Genomic DNA, 12,737 nt, shown 5'->3' on the forward strand with positions numbered 1-12,737 from the left:
TGCCTTTGCCAAAATCTGAAAATATATGTCCTCTTGTCACACACACACACACACACACACACACACACACACACACTTGGCCATAGAGAGTGTTTCTAAATGTCAGTTTGATTCAGAATTTATAGTCTATATACTCTTTATAATGTATACAATGTACAGGCCATATTCACCCCCAGCTTCTGCATCTTACTCTGCCTAAGCTCCTTCTCTGGCACCCTCAACTCTTTTTTTAACTGCACACTGAGTCCTATTAGTGCTGTTCATATGCTTAGCTGTATATGCACATCTATATTAAAATCCTATCCAAGGTTCAGGAAATTTTGCGATAAAGGTTACAGAAAGAGTTGGAGGAGTGACTGAGGAAGCTGGAGGGTTCAAGGACTCCATAAGACCTACAGAGTCAACTAATATGGGCCCATGGGGCTCACAGAAACTGTACCACCAACCAAAGAGCAGGCATGGACTGTTTGTACCACCAACCAAAGAGCAGGCATGGACTGTTCTTGGCCACCTGCAAATATGTAGCAGATGTGCAGCTTGGTCTTCATGTAGATCCTCCAACAGCTGGAGCAGGGACCCTCTCTGACTCTGATTATCTTCCCTTAACTGGGCTTCCTTGTCTGATTTTAGTGGGAGAGTGTGCAACTAGTTCTGCAGCAACTTAATGTGCCAAGGATGGTTGGTACCAATGGGAAACTTCCCCATTTTCTGAAAAGAAGAAGAGGCAGTGGCAAGGAGGGGTTTGCAAGGAGGATAGTCTGGGAGGAGAGAAGGGGGTAGTCTGGCAGCAAAGGAGGGTAGCTGCAATCAGGATGTAAAGTGAATAAACAGATGAATTGTTTAAAATATACAAAGAATACAAGAGCCAAAGTTGGTGGTGTGTGCCTTGAAGAACTATCTTCTGGACAATGCACAGTGATTAAATACATGAACTCACAGTAGTCATGTTTGCCTCCGTGGGGATTATACAAGTTTGAGCCCATGAAAGATTCTAGCATAGATGAGGAAGGGATCCAAATGACTCACCCCTAGCTGAAGAACTACTGTCAGTTAATGATTTCTTGAAGAGGGGAAGGTCACTCTTCTTTGGAGGGTATCCACTGGTAGATTGAAAGAGGCATAAATGTGTTGTACTAACCAACTACTTTTTGATTGAGTTTATAGTCCACTCCATAAAAATGGACCCCAATGCAAAAGCTCTTTACTGGGCCAGAAATTGTATGAGTACTTAGGTTATAGACTCTATTAGAGAATCTAATGCTAGTGTTTGGCTAAATGGACACAGATAGAATCTGTCATCTGAGTTATTATTTTTATACCCCAGATTTCGAAGTTTTTAAACCCAGACAATTTTTTTTATTGAATTGCATTAATGATGGTTAACACAGAAACCAACAACCAGTAAATATACAGATAATTAGATATTTTACAATGTTCAGCTCTAAACGAAATGTTCATATCACACCTCCTGCTCACAGGGCTCAGGGATGATCATGGAAGAGGGGTAAGAGAGCTTCTAAGAGCCAGAGAGAACAGATGACTATAGCAAAAACAGTAGTTTCCAGCTAGACAGCACAGACGCACATGCAGACTCACTGACTGGGATTGAATACACATGACCTGCGTGAGATCACATCAGCCACAATCCCGTCAGGACTGGAGAATGGCCTCATGAACAACTATCTAAGGAAAGATTATTGATTGTTTTCTACTGGGGGATGGAGAGTCATATTTCTTGAAAAATGTGGGCCCCAGGGGACTACCAAATACTTCAGAAGAAATCCCCACACCTATGTACACTGTACTGAATGGATCTGGCATAATGAATTTGAGAGAGAGACAGAGACACGGAGACACAGATACAGAGAGATAGAGAAAACATGCACATGAAGTTTAGAATAAAAATAAGGGTAAAAGGAAAGGGAAAAATTAAAGGTCAGGAAATGGGGCATGGATTGGATCTAAACACAACATATGTATGTATGAAAATTAAATGAAATATATTTTAAAAGTAGTGCCATCAACTCAGAAGTAAAAGAAAAGTCTTTTTTAAAATCATATGCGTAATTTGTAGCACCCTAAGACATTACTCTAGATGTTAAATACTTCTTTGAGTCTGTTCAAATAATAGCATCACGTAATTGCTTTTTAAAAGAGTATAATGTGACCAATCTAGAGATGCTAGTACCAGTGGCATTGTAGAAAAGTTGGAATGGAGAATAGTATTGAAAGAGCCTCTTTTGGATATATGCCTAGGAGTGGTATAGCTGGATCTTGAGGAAGCGCTATTCCTAGTTGTCTGAGAAAGCGCCAGATTGATTTCCAAAGTGTTTGTACAATTTTACATTCCCAACAGCAATGGAGGAGGGTTCCCCTTTCTCTACAACCTCTCCAGCATGTGTTGTCATTTGACTTTTTTATCTTAGCCATTCTGATGGGTGTAAGGTAAAATCTCAGGGTTGCTTTGATTTGCATCTCTCTGATGGCTAAGGACATTGAGCATCTCTTTAAGTGTTTCTCTGACATTCTATATTCCTTTAAAGAGAATTCTGTTTAGCTCCACATTTGCTCAACCATGTTTGTAGCAGCTTTATTCGTAATAGCCAGAACCTGGAAACAACCCAGATATCCCTCAAGGGAGGAATGAATACAGAAATTGTGGTACTTTTATACAATGGGATACAACTCAGCAATTAAAAACAAGGAAATCATGTAATTTGCAGGCAAATGGTGGTATCTAGAAAAGATCATTCTGAGTGAGGTATCCCAAAGAAGAAAGACACACACTGTATATACTCACTTATAAGTGGGTACTGGACCTATAAGATAGAATAAATATACTGAAATCTATACACTTAAAGAAGATAAACAAGAAAGAGGTCCCTGGGTAAGATGATCAACCCTCACTTAGAAAGACAAATGGGATGGACATTGGATGTAGGAGAAAACAAGGAACAGGACAGGAGCCTACCATAGAGGGCCTCTGAAAGACTCTACTAGCAGTGTATGTAAGCAGATACTGAGACTCATAACCAAATCTTCAGCAGAGTGCAGGGAATCATATGAAAGAAGGGGGAGTTAGTATGACCTGGTGAGGACTGGAGCTCCACAAGGACCTAATATATCTGGGCACAGGGGTCTTTTATGAAATAATATCTCCAACCAAGGACCATGTATGGATATAACCTGGAACCCCTGCTCAGATGTAGCCTATGGTAACTCAGTATCCAAGTGGGTACCCTAGTAAGGGGAACAGGATTATTTCTGACATGAACTCAATGGCTGGCTCTTTGACATCCACCCCCTCCCAGAGGGAGGAACATCCCTGCTAGACCATAGAGGAGGACTTTGTAGCCAGGCCTGAAGATACCTGATAAGCTAGGGTCAGAGGAAAAGGGAGAAGGTCCTCCTCTATCAGTGTACTTGGAAAGGGGCAGGGAGAAGATGAGGGAGGGAGGGTGGGATTGGGAGAAAATGAGGGAACAGGCTACAGCTGGGATACAGAGTTAATAAAATGTAACTAATATTAAAAAAATTAAAAATATATATAATTAAAAAAAGAAAGAGTATGGACCAAAACATTCTAGATACCTATTCCTACAGAAGTATAAAAATAAATAAATAAATAAATAAATAAAACTAGGCTAATTTAAAAACTAATGAGCCAAAAGTACCAAAGAAAGGTCTACAGCCACCATAGCAAGGTAATATTAGAATGAAAAGTAAACACATATGTAACATGGTAGAAAAGTTCATGGCATTTTGACTCACTCTTTCTTTACTTCCTACCTGGATTTGAGTCCCTGGGCAATGATGGACAGGTATCTACTTTGTAATCTGGAAGAACAACAAAACAAGACAAAACAAAACAAAACAAAACAAAAATCCCATTGTTTCCAGCATTCTGAACTTGTCTGTGAATTAGGCTTATCTCACGTGGAGCTCAAATAAGGAAGGATGAACTAGTTGGGAATGCAATCTGTTCGAAACTATGGAGGAAAGAGAGAGGTGCTACAGATAAAAAGTACGGAGTGACTGGAGGGCGATAAGTATAAGCAGAGATTATAAGTGGAAGAATGCAAGGAATCAGCTACACCCCTGGGCGCTGTGATAAAACATTGAGAAATCATAGAAATTTAAAGAAAATAGCTAAAAATATCAACCACTAAAAAGCACACACATGCACAAATAAGATACACTTTCCAAAATATCTGAGTATATATCATTTATGTCTTTTTCCTGGGATGATAGCAAAGCCCAGGTTTCCCCCAATTTGCTGTTATAGCTTGCAAAGATTAGAAAGGCAGCTGCTTTGACAAAAAAATAAAACAATACAAGGTTTACAAAAAAATGGGAAACGCTGTTTATTCTAATAAACAACAATTATGTTGTCCAAAGTTATCTTTGAAAAACACACATTCTACTTCATATTAATTTATGACAAATGTGTTTTATCACATTAGTGTACAGTGTTATTAGGCTGTGCTTTGTCCTATATCACTCACTTCTGCATTTTCCTGAAAGATTCCATTTTACAAGCAGACTTTGACTCCAATTTTTAATTAATTAATTTTTTGTTTTCTTAGAATGTTATACATAGCTGGTCAGTGGTAGCATGCACCTTTAATCCCAGCATATTGGCAGCAGAGGCAAATAGATCTCCCTGAGTTCAAGACCAGCCGGGTGAACCAAGCAAGTTCCAGAATGGCCAGGGCTATAAAGAGAAACTGTGTTTTGAGGGATGGGGAACAAAAACAAAAGCAAAAACCAAACCAAACACAACCAAAAAACTTCATACATAAGCATACATACATATATAATACATACATAAAACTTCATACATAATCTTTATAGCTCCTATCCTGCCACAACATAAATCCCGCTCTGTTCACAGCCCTGTCAAATCAATAACTTTTTAAAAATGCGCGCGCGCACACACACACACACACACACACACACACACACACACCCAAGTATACAGAACCCATTAAGTCCATTAAGCAAAAAATTCAGAGGAGAAACAATGAATGTCGTGAGTAAGTGTACCTGAAAAAAAAATAAGAGAAAGAAAATTTTTCAGAGTCTAAAAAATAATCAGTAGAGCAGCCTGGCAGAAGCCCACTGTTCTACCAAAGGCCACTCTGGACTCAGAACCCTGCCTACAGATATCCAACACTTCCTCAGAGCCAGCCCAGCTTCCCAACAGCACCTCCTCTTCTCATCTCCATACTACAGCACATAACTAATGCAGAATCCCACTGCTTCGCTGGAGGCCACACAGTACCTGGAACCCCAGAATCCATACAAGCATCCAGAACTTCAGAAGCCATACTTGTACCTAGAACACCAGAAACTCCCTGCTTCACTAGAGGTCATGCCAGCATCCAGAAGCCCAGAGGTCATGCCACCTTTCAGAACCCCAGAACCACAGAATCCCAGAGGTAACAGTAGCACCCAAAAGCTCAGAGGTCACTCAGGCCACCAGAACCCCAGTGAAGATATGCTACTGAACCTGAAAACTTACCAGTCATCAGAACTACAGGACACTTAGGACAGAAGACCAGAGTGAAAACAGAAACCAAGGAAAGAAGCATCCATCCAACAAAGAAAATTTAGAAATTGGTACCTAAATCTACAGTTACCTATAGCTACCTAAACCCAGATGCCTAAATGCTATTGAAAAAAAAACAATCAAAAATAGCCAGAGAAATATAGCAGCACAGAACCCAGATATCCTATGACAGTAAGCCCTGGATATCCCAACACAGCTAACACACAAGATTATGGCCTAAAACCAATTTGATGAAGATGACAGAAGCCGTTAAAGAAGAAATAAATAAATCTATTAATAAATCCAGGAAAACAACAGCAAATGTTTGGAGGATATAAGGAAACCCTCAAAAGAATGCTAAAAAGAAACAAACAGGTGAAGGAAATACATAAAGCTCTTCAAGACCTCAAAATAGAAATAGAAGCAATAAAGAAAACACAAGGTGAGGGAATCCTGGAGATTGAAAACCTAGGTAAGAGAATAGAAACTATAGATGCAAGCATCACCAACAGAATGTAAGAGATGGAGGAGAGAATCTCAGGTACAGAGGATATGATAGAAGAAATTGATACAGTGATCAAAGAAAATGTTATATCTGAAAAAATTTCTGACACAAAACATCCAAGAAAACTGGAACACTGAAGAGACCAAATCTAAGAATAATAGGAATAGAACAAGGAGAAGATCCCCAGCACAAAGGTACAAGAAATATTTTTGTTAAGTTATTATCTTATATATTAAATCCCAGCTGCAGTTTGCCCTTTCTCTTGCCAACCCCACTTCCTCCATCTCTCACCAATTCCCCCTCTTCACCTTCAAAAAACAGCATGCCGCCCAGGGATAACAATCAAACATGGCATATCAAGTTTCAATAATATTCTGTGGGTTTTCTTGTGCCGTCCTTGACACATTGGCTTCTACAATCCTACCTCTCTGTTTTTCCCAGGATTCCATGAACTCCACCTAATGTTTTGCTGTGGGTGTTGGCATGTTTCCATCAGTTGATGGATGAAGCATCTCTAATGAGGATATCACTAGGCTCCTGTCTATGAGTATAGCAGAATATCATTATGCATTATTTCACTAACTTTTTGGTTTGTTTATTCTTGTCTTTGTTTTTGCCAGTCCTGATTAGATTTCAGGTCTCTGGGCCATTCTGCCTCTACTGTCTAGCCCTCTAGACAGTTGTCAGGTTTGGGCATCATCTCAGCATGAGTCTTAGGCTAAGATGGGATGTCATTGGACAGTTCCACAATTTCTGTATCGCATCTTGCAGGCAGGACAAATTGTAGGTTAAGGGTTTTGTGGTTGGAATGATGTCCCAAATTCTGCACAGGAAGTCTTGGCTGGTTTCAGGAGATGCCCTGTTCAAGCTCCATATTCCCCATTGCTAGTCATTTTAGAATCTCCTAGATTGCAGGGAGTTTCCCTGGTATCAGCTCTTTGCTGAGGCATCTCCCAATTTTGGTTGTATCTCCAAGTATACTCTTCTCCCAACCTCCCCACACCTGATCTCTCCTGATCTTGTCCTACCCACCACCAGTCCATCTACATTATCTATTTTATTTTCTTTTTGCAGAGAAAAAGCACCACATTTATTTCCAAAGTGGCTGTACAGGTTTGCACTTCTAGTCGCAATGGAGGAGTGTTCCTCTTGCTGTTCGTCCTTGCCAGCATGTGCTTTCACTTGTGGTTTTTGTTTGTTTGTTTGTTTGTTTGTTTGTTTTGTTTTGTTTGTTTTTTTTTTTAATTTTTAAAGCTATTCGGATGTATGTAAGATGTAATCTCAGAGTTGTTTGGATTTTCATTTCTCTGATGGATAAGGATGCTGAATATTTTTTCATGTGGTTCTTGGCCATTTGAGATTCCTCTGTTGAGGATTCTGTTTAAAACTGTACCTCATTCTTCAATTGTATTATTTGGTTTGCTGATGTTTATTTTTTTGAGTTCTTTATTTGTTTTGGATGTTAGCCTTCTATCAGATGTAGGGTTGGTAAAGATTTTTTCCCATTCTGTAGGCTGCCATTTTGTCCTAATGACAAATTCTTCTTTGCCTTACAAAGCTTTTCCATTTCATGAGGCCCCATTTATTGATTGTCTTTCTTAGGGCTTGCACTATTATCCTGTTCAGGAAGTTGTCTCCTGTCCAATGAATTCAAGACTGTTTCTCACTTTCTCTTCTATTAATATCCATTTTATGTGTCCACTGTGATTTGAGTTTTATGTGGGGTGAAAGATATGTATTTATTTATAGTCTTCTACATGACAAGATCCAGTTAGACCAGCACCATTTTATGAAGATGATAACTCTTTTCCATTGTATATTTATGGCTTCTGTATCAATAATCAGGTGTCCATAGGAGTGGAGATTTGTATATGGGCCTTTAATTAGATTCCTTTGATCAACCTATCTGTTTTCATGCTAATACCATGCAGTTTCAATTACTATAGCTCTGTAGCAGTGTTTGAAATTTGGGATGGTGATACCTTCAGAAATTATTTATTGCACATGATTGTTTTACATAGCCTGGATTTTTGTTTGTTTGTTTGCTTGTTTGTTTTGTTTTTCATATAAAATTGAGTATTGTTTTTCAAAGCTGTAAAACATTGTGTTGGAATTTTGATGGAGATTCCATTTAATCCGTAGATTGCTGTTGGTAAGATGGCTAGTTTTACCATTTTTCTATCTTCGTATATCTTCTCCAAATTCTGTCTTCAAACACTTGAAATTTCTCTCATATAGCTCTTTCACTTGCTCAGTTATAGTTAACTCAAGATATTTGTGGCTATGCTGAAGGGTGTTGTTTCCTGGACTTATTTTCCAGCCTCGTTACCATTTGTATATAGGAGGGCTACTAATTTTTTTTTTTGTGTGTGTGTGTGCGTGTGTGTGTTAATCTTGTATCTATCCACTTTGCTGAAGGTATATGTTAGAAGTAGGAGTTCCCTGGTAGAATTTTTGAGGTTGCTTATGTATACTATTATATTATCTGCAAATAGCAACACTTTGTCTTCGTCCTTTCCATTTTATATCACCTTTATGTTCTCCTTTAGTTGACTTATAACTCTAGCTGGAACTTCAAGTACAATACTAAGTAGATATGGAGAGAGTGTCTAGCCTTGACTTGTTCCCGATTTTAATGAAATTGCTTTGTGTTTCTCTCCATTTAATTTGATACTAGCTATTGGCTTGCTGGGTATTGCCTTTATTATGTTTAGGTAAGTGTCTTGTATCTCTGATCTCCCCAAGACTTTTACCACGAAGGGCGTAAAATTTTATCAAAGGCTTTTAAAGCATCTAATGAGATGATCATGTGTTTTTTTTTTCTTTCAGTTTGTTTATATAGTGTATTACATTGGCAGATTCACCCTTGTTGAACCAGTCCTGCATCTGTACGATGAAGCCTACTTGATCATGGTGGATGATCCTTTTGATATATTCTTGAATTTGGGTGGCAAGTATTTTTGTATATCTGTGAATGAAGGATATTGGTCTGTAGTTTTCTTTCTTTATTGAGTCTTTGTGTGGCGTAGGTATTGGTGTGACTGTGGCTCCATAAAATAAATTTGACAATGATCCTCCTTTTTCCATTTTGTAAAATAATTTGAAGAGTATTGGTATTAGCTTTTCTTTGAAAGTCTGGCACAATTTTTACACTAAAACCATCTAGTCCTGGGCTTTTTAAAAAATTCTTGTTGGGAAACTTTTAACGACTGCTTCTATTTTCTTAGGGATTATAGGTCTATCTAAATTGTTCAACTGATCTTGACTTAATTTAGGTAATTGATAATTATTAGGAAAATTGTCAATTGTTTTAGATTTTCCATTTTGCAGAGAACAGGTTTTGAAGTATGACCTAATGATTTTTTTTGGGGGGAAGGGTATCCTAGGTATCTACTGTCATGTCCCCCTTTTCATTTATGATATTAAATTGGATGTTCTTTCTGTCTGATTTTTAGTTAGTTTTGATAAGGGCTTGTTTATCTTGTTGATTTTCCCAAAGAACCAACTCTTTGTTGCATTGATTTTTTTGTGTGTGTTCTCTTTGTTTCTATTTTGTTGATTTTAGCCCTCACTTTATTTCTTAATGTTAATTTCTCTTAGGTGTGTTAGCTTATTTAGGTGTAGAGCTGACACATGTGCTGTTAAATTGCTAGTATGAGATTACTCTAATTTTTTTAATAGAGGCACTTACTGTTGTGAACTTTCCTCTTAGCACTACTTTCATTGTTTCTCATTAGTTTGACTGTGCAGTGCATTCATTTTCATTGAATACTGGGAAGTCTTTAATTTCTTTATTTCTCTCTTGACCCAGTGGTCATTCAGTAGAGAGTTGCTCAACTTCCATGAGTTTGTAGGCTTTCTCTGGTTTCTGATGTTTCTGTTGCTGTTGGAATCATTTTTAGTCTGTGATGGCCTGATAAGGTACAGAGGGTGGAGTTTTCTGGTTTCTGTTGAGACTTGCTTTGTGGCCAACTAGAATATATGGACAATTTTGAAGAAGATTTCATGATCTGCTTAGAAGAACATTTGCCCAACCATGTTTGTAGCAGCTTTATTCATAATAACCAGAACCTGGAAACAACCCAGATGTCCCTCAATGGAGGAATGGATACAGAAATTATGGTACTTTTACACAATGGAATACTACTCAGCAATTAAAAACAAGGAAGTCATGAAAGTTGCTGGCAAATGGTGGAACCTAGAAAAGATCATCCTGAGTGAGGTATCCCAGGAGCAGAAAAACACATACGGTATATATACTCACTTATATAGACCTATAAGATAGGATAAACATACTAAAATATGTGTACCTAAAGAAGATAAACAAGAAAGAGGACCTGGAGTAAGATGATCAAGCCTCACTTAGAAAGGCAAATGGGGTGGACACTGGGTGTAGGAGAAAACAAGTAACAGGACAGAAGCCTACTGCAGAGGGCCTCTGAAAGACTCTACCTAGCAGTGTATCACAGCAGATGCAGAGACTCATAACCAAACCTTGGGCAGAGTGCAGGGAATCATACAATAAAAAGGGGAGTTAGTATGACCTGGAGAGGACAGGAGCTCCACAAGGACAAAATATTTCAGGGCACGGGGGTCCTCTATGAAACTGTATCTCCAACCAAGGACCATGTATGGATATAACCTAGAACTACTGCTCGGATGTAGCCCTTGGTAGTTCAGTAACCAAGTGGGTTTTCCTAGTAAGGGGAGTAGGAACTATTTCTTACATGAACTCAATGACTGGCTCCTATAGCCCCCCCCCCCCCCACTTCCCTCTGAGGAAGGAACAGTTTTGCTAGGCCACAGAGGAGGACATGGCAGCCAGTCCTGAAGATACCTGATTAGCTAGTGTCAGATGGAAGGGGAGGAGGACCTCCCCTAGCAGTGGACCTGGAAAGGGGCAGGGAGGAGATGAGAGAGGGAGAGGGGGATTAGGAGGGAATGAGGGAAGGGGCTACTTTTTTATATACAAAGTAAATAACCTGTGATTAATATAAAATAAAAATAAAAATTAATAAAAAAGAAAAAGGTACATGCTTTTGTGTTTGGGTGAAATCTTCTGTAGATATCTATTTGAGTCATAATGTCTATTAGTTCCATTATTTCTCTGTTTAGTTTTTGTGTGAATAAACAGTCCATTGGTAAGAGGTCTTCCTCCCCTCCAGGAAGTCTTCTGGAGTCCTCTCCTTCTATTAGGTTGCCTTGTCCAGCTTTATTATGAGGGGAGTTTCCTAGTCATATTGCAACTTGATAAGCCATGTTTAGTTAACTATCCCTGGGAGGCCATCCTTTTTTTCTGGAAGAAAAGGGGAGAGAAGTGGGAGGTGGCTGGGGGTGGGGGAGGAACTGAAACAGCAGAATGGACGTAATATGTGAGGGAAGAATAAATTAATGAAATATTTAGTAATTACTAATGCTGCTACAGCATCAAAACATCTAAAAGACAATAGAAGGAAATGCACACCAGCACATGCTATTCGCCAATAGATTCCCCAGGCCTAATCTACTTATTGAAAGGCAGTTTATAGTTTCTGTGTATGAGAAGTATACAATGTTGAGAGAGCAGTTTGAGTTAGATTACTTACTGCATGGAAATTTGTACATATTTGAAGGTGTTTGGAAAAATACTGATATTTATGAGTCACAGAGTTTTATTTTTTCAGAAGTTTTGGTTTTAAATTTTTTGATATCAGCTATTGCTGGTACTCCAAGAATGTTTCAGTGTTTTAACCACTGAGTCACAGAAACACTTAAAGGAATATCTTCTTTTTCCAAATTACTTTCCCCATATGCATGGCTTCATAATTATGCCTTCTGAGTATTTATTAATTGTTACTAAGTGTATTCTTCTAAATATGTCTGTGCAATGAAAAAGATAATTGAAGATTAATTTTTATAATCCTATTTCTGTTATGTAAAAAGAAAGATTGATTTAAAATTTAAGTGCAAAAATTAACCTTTAAAATGTGTTACTTTTTCCTTAATAAAAAAAAATGCATTATAAGAACAAAATTGACCAAAAAAAAAATTAAACAGAGAAAAAAATCAACCATTGATTTTTCTTAATTAAATTGAAAAATATGTGAGTTTAATGACTTGTTTTCAAATGCAAAGAGTGGTTGCCTTGCTAATAGAATTCAGGCTATTCTCATGGACACTTCTAGCCTATACAGGCGCATCAGTTCCTACACACCAAAAGGCTGAAGTCGATATGCTTTTTTCATATGATGGATGTTTCTACCTATTTTCAATTTTATGGTTTGGTGGTCCACACAACACTCAATTTGTGATAAATATTTCAGGTTTCATGGCAACTGGTAAAGAATAGAAATGAAGGAGGCAAACATTTGTAAAAGCAAACAAGCATAGGATTTGGGGAATAAGGTTTAGCTTTTTATCAAGACAAAGGTCATTTCCCCCTGACAGGCAAGTAGAGAGTGTACTCTCATTTACCTTCATAGTACACACACACACACACACACACACACACACACACACACACAAATGTAGTACATATATGTATATATACATGTATATGAGTGTCTATGAAATGTGTGTGTATGTATCTGAGACCAAGAGAGAGAAATAGAAGAAAAATACAAAGAGAAACAGAATGATAGAGAGAGAGAGAAAGGGGGGAGGGGACATCATTATTGTTATATAGTGATTTTCTCCAGGGGA

Source organism: Meriones unguiculatus, chromosome 1 (genome assembly GCF_030254825.1).
Source record: "Meriones unguiculatus strain TT.TT164.6M chromosome 1, Bangor_MerUng_6.1, whole genome shotgun sequence".
Taxonomy (NCBI): domain Eukaryota; kingdom Metazoa; phylum Chordata; class Mammalia; order Rodentia; family Muridae; genus Meriones; species Meriones unguiculatus.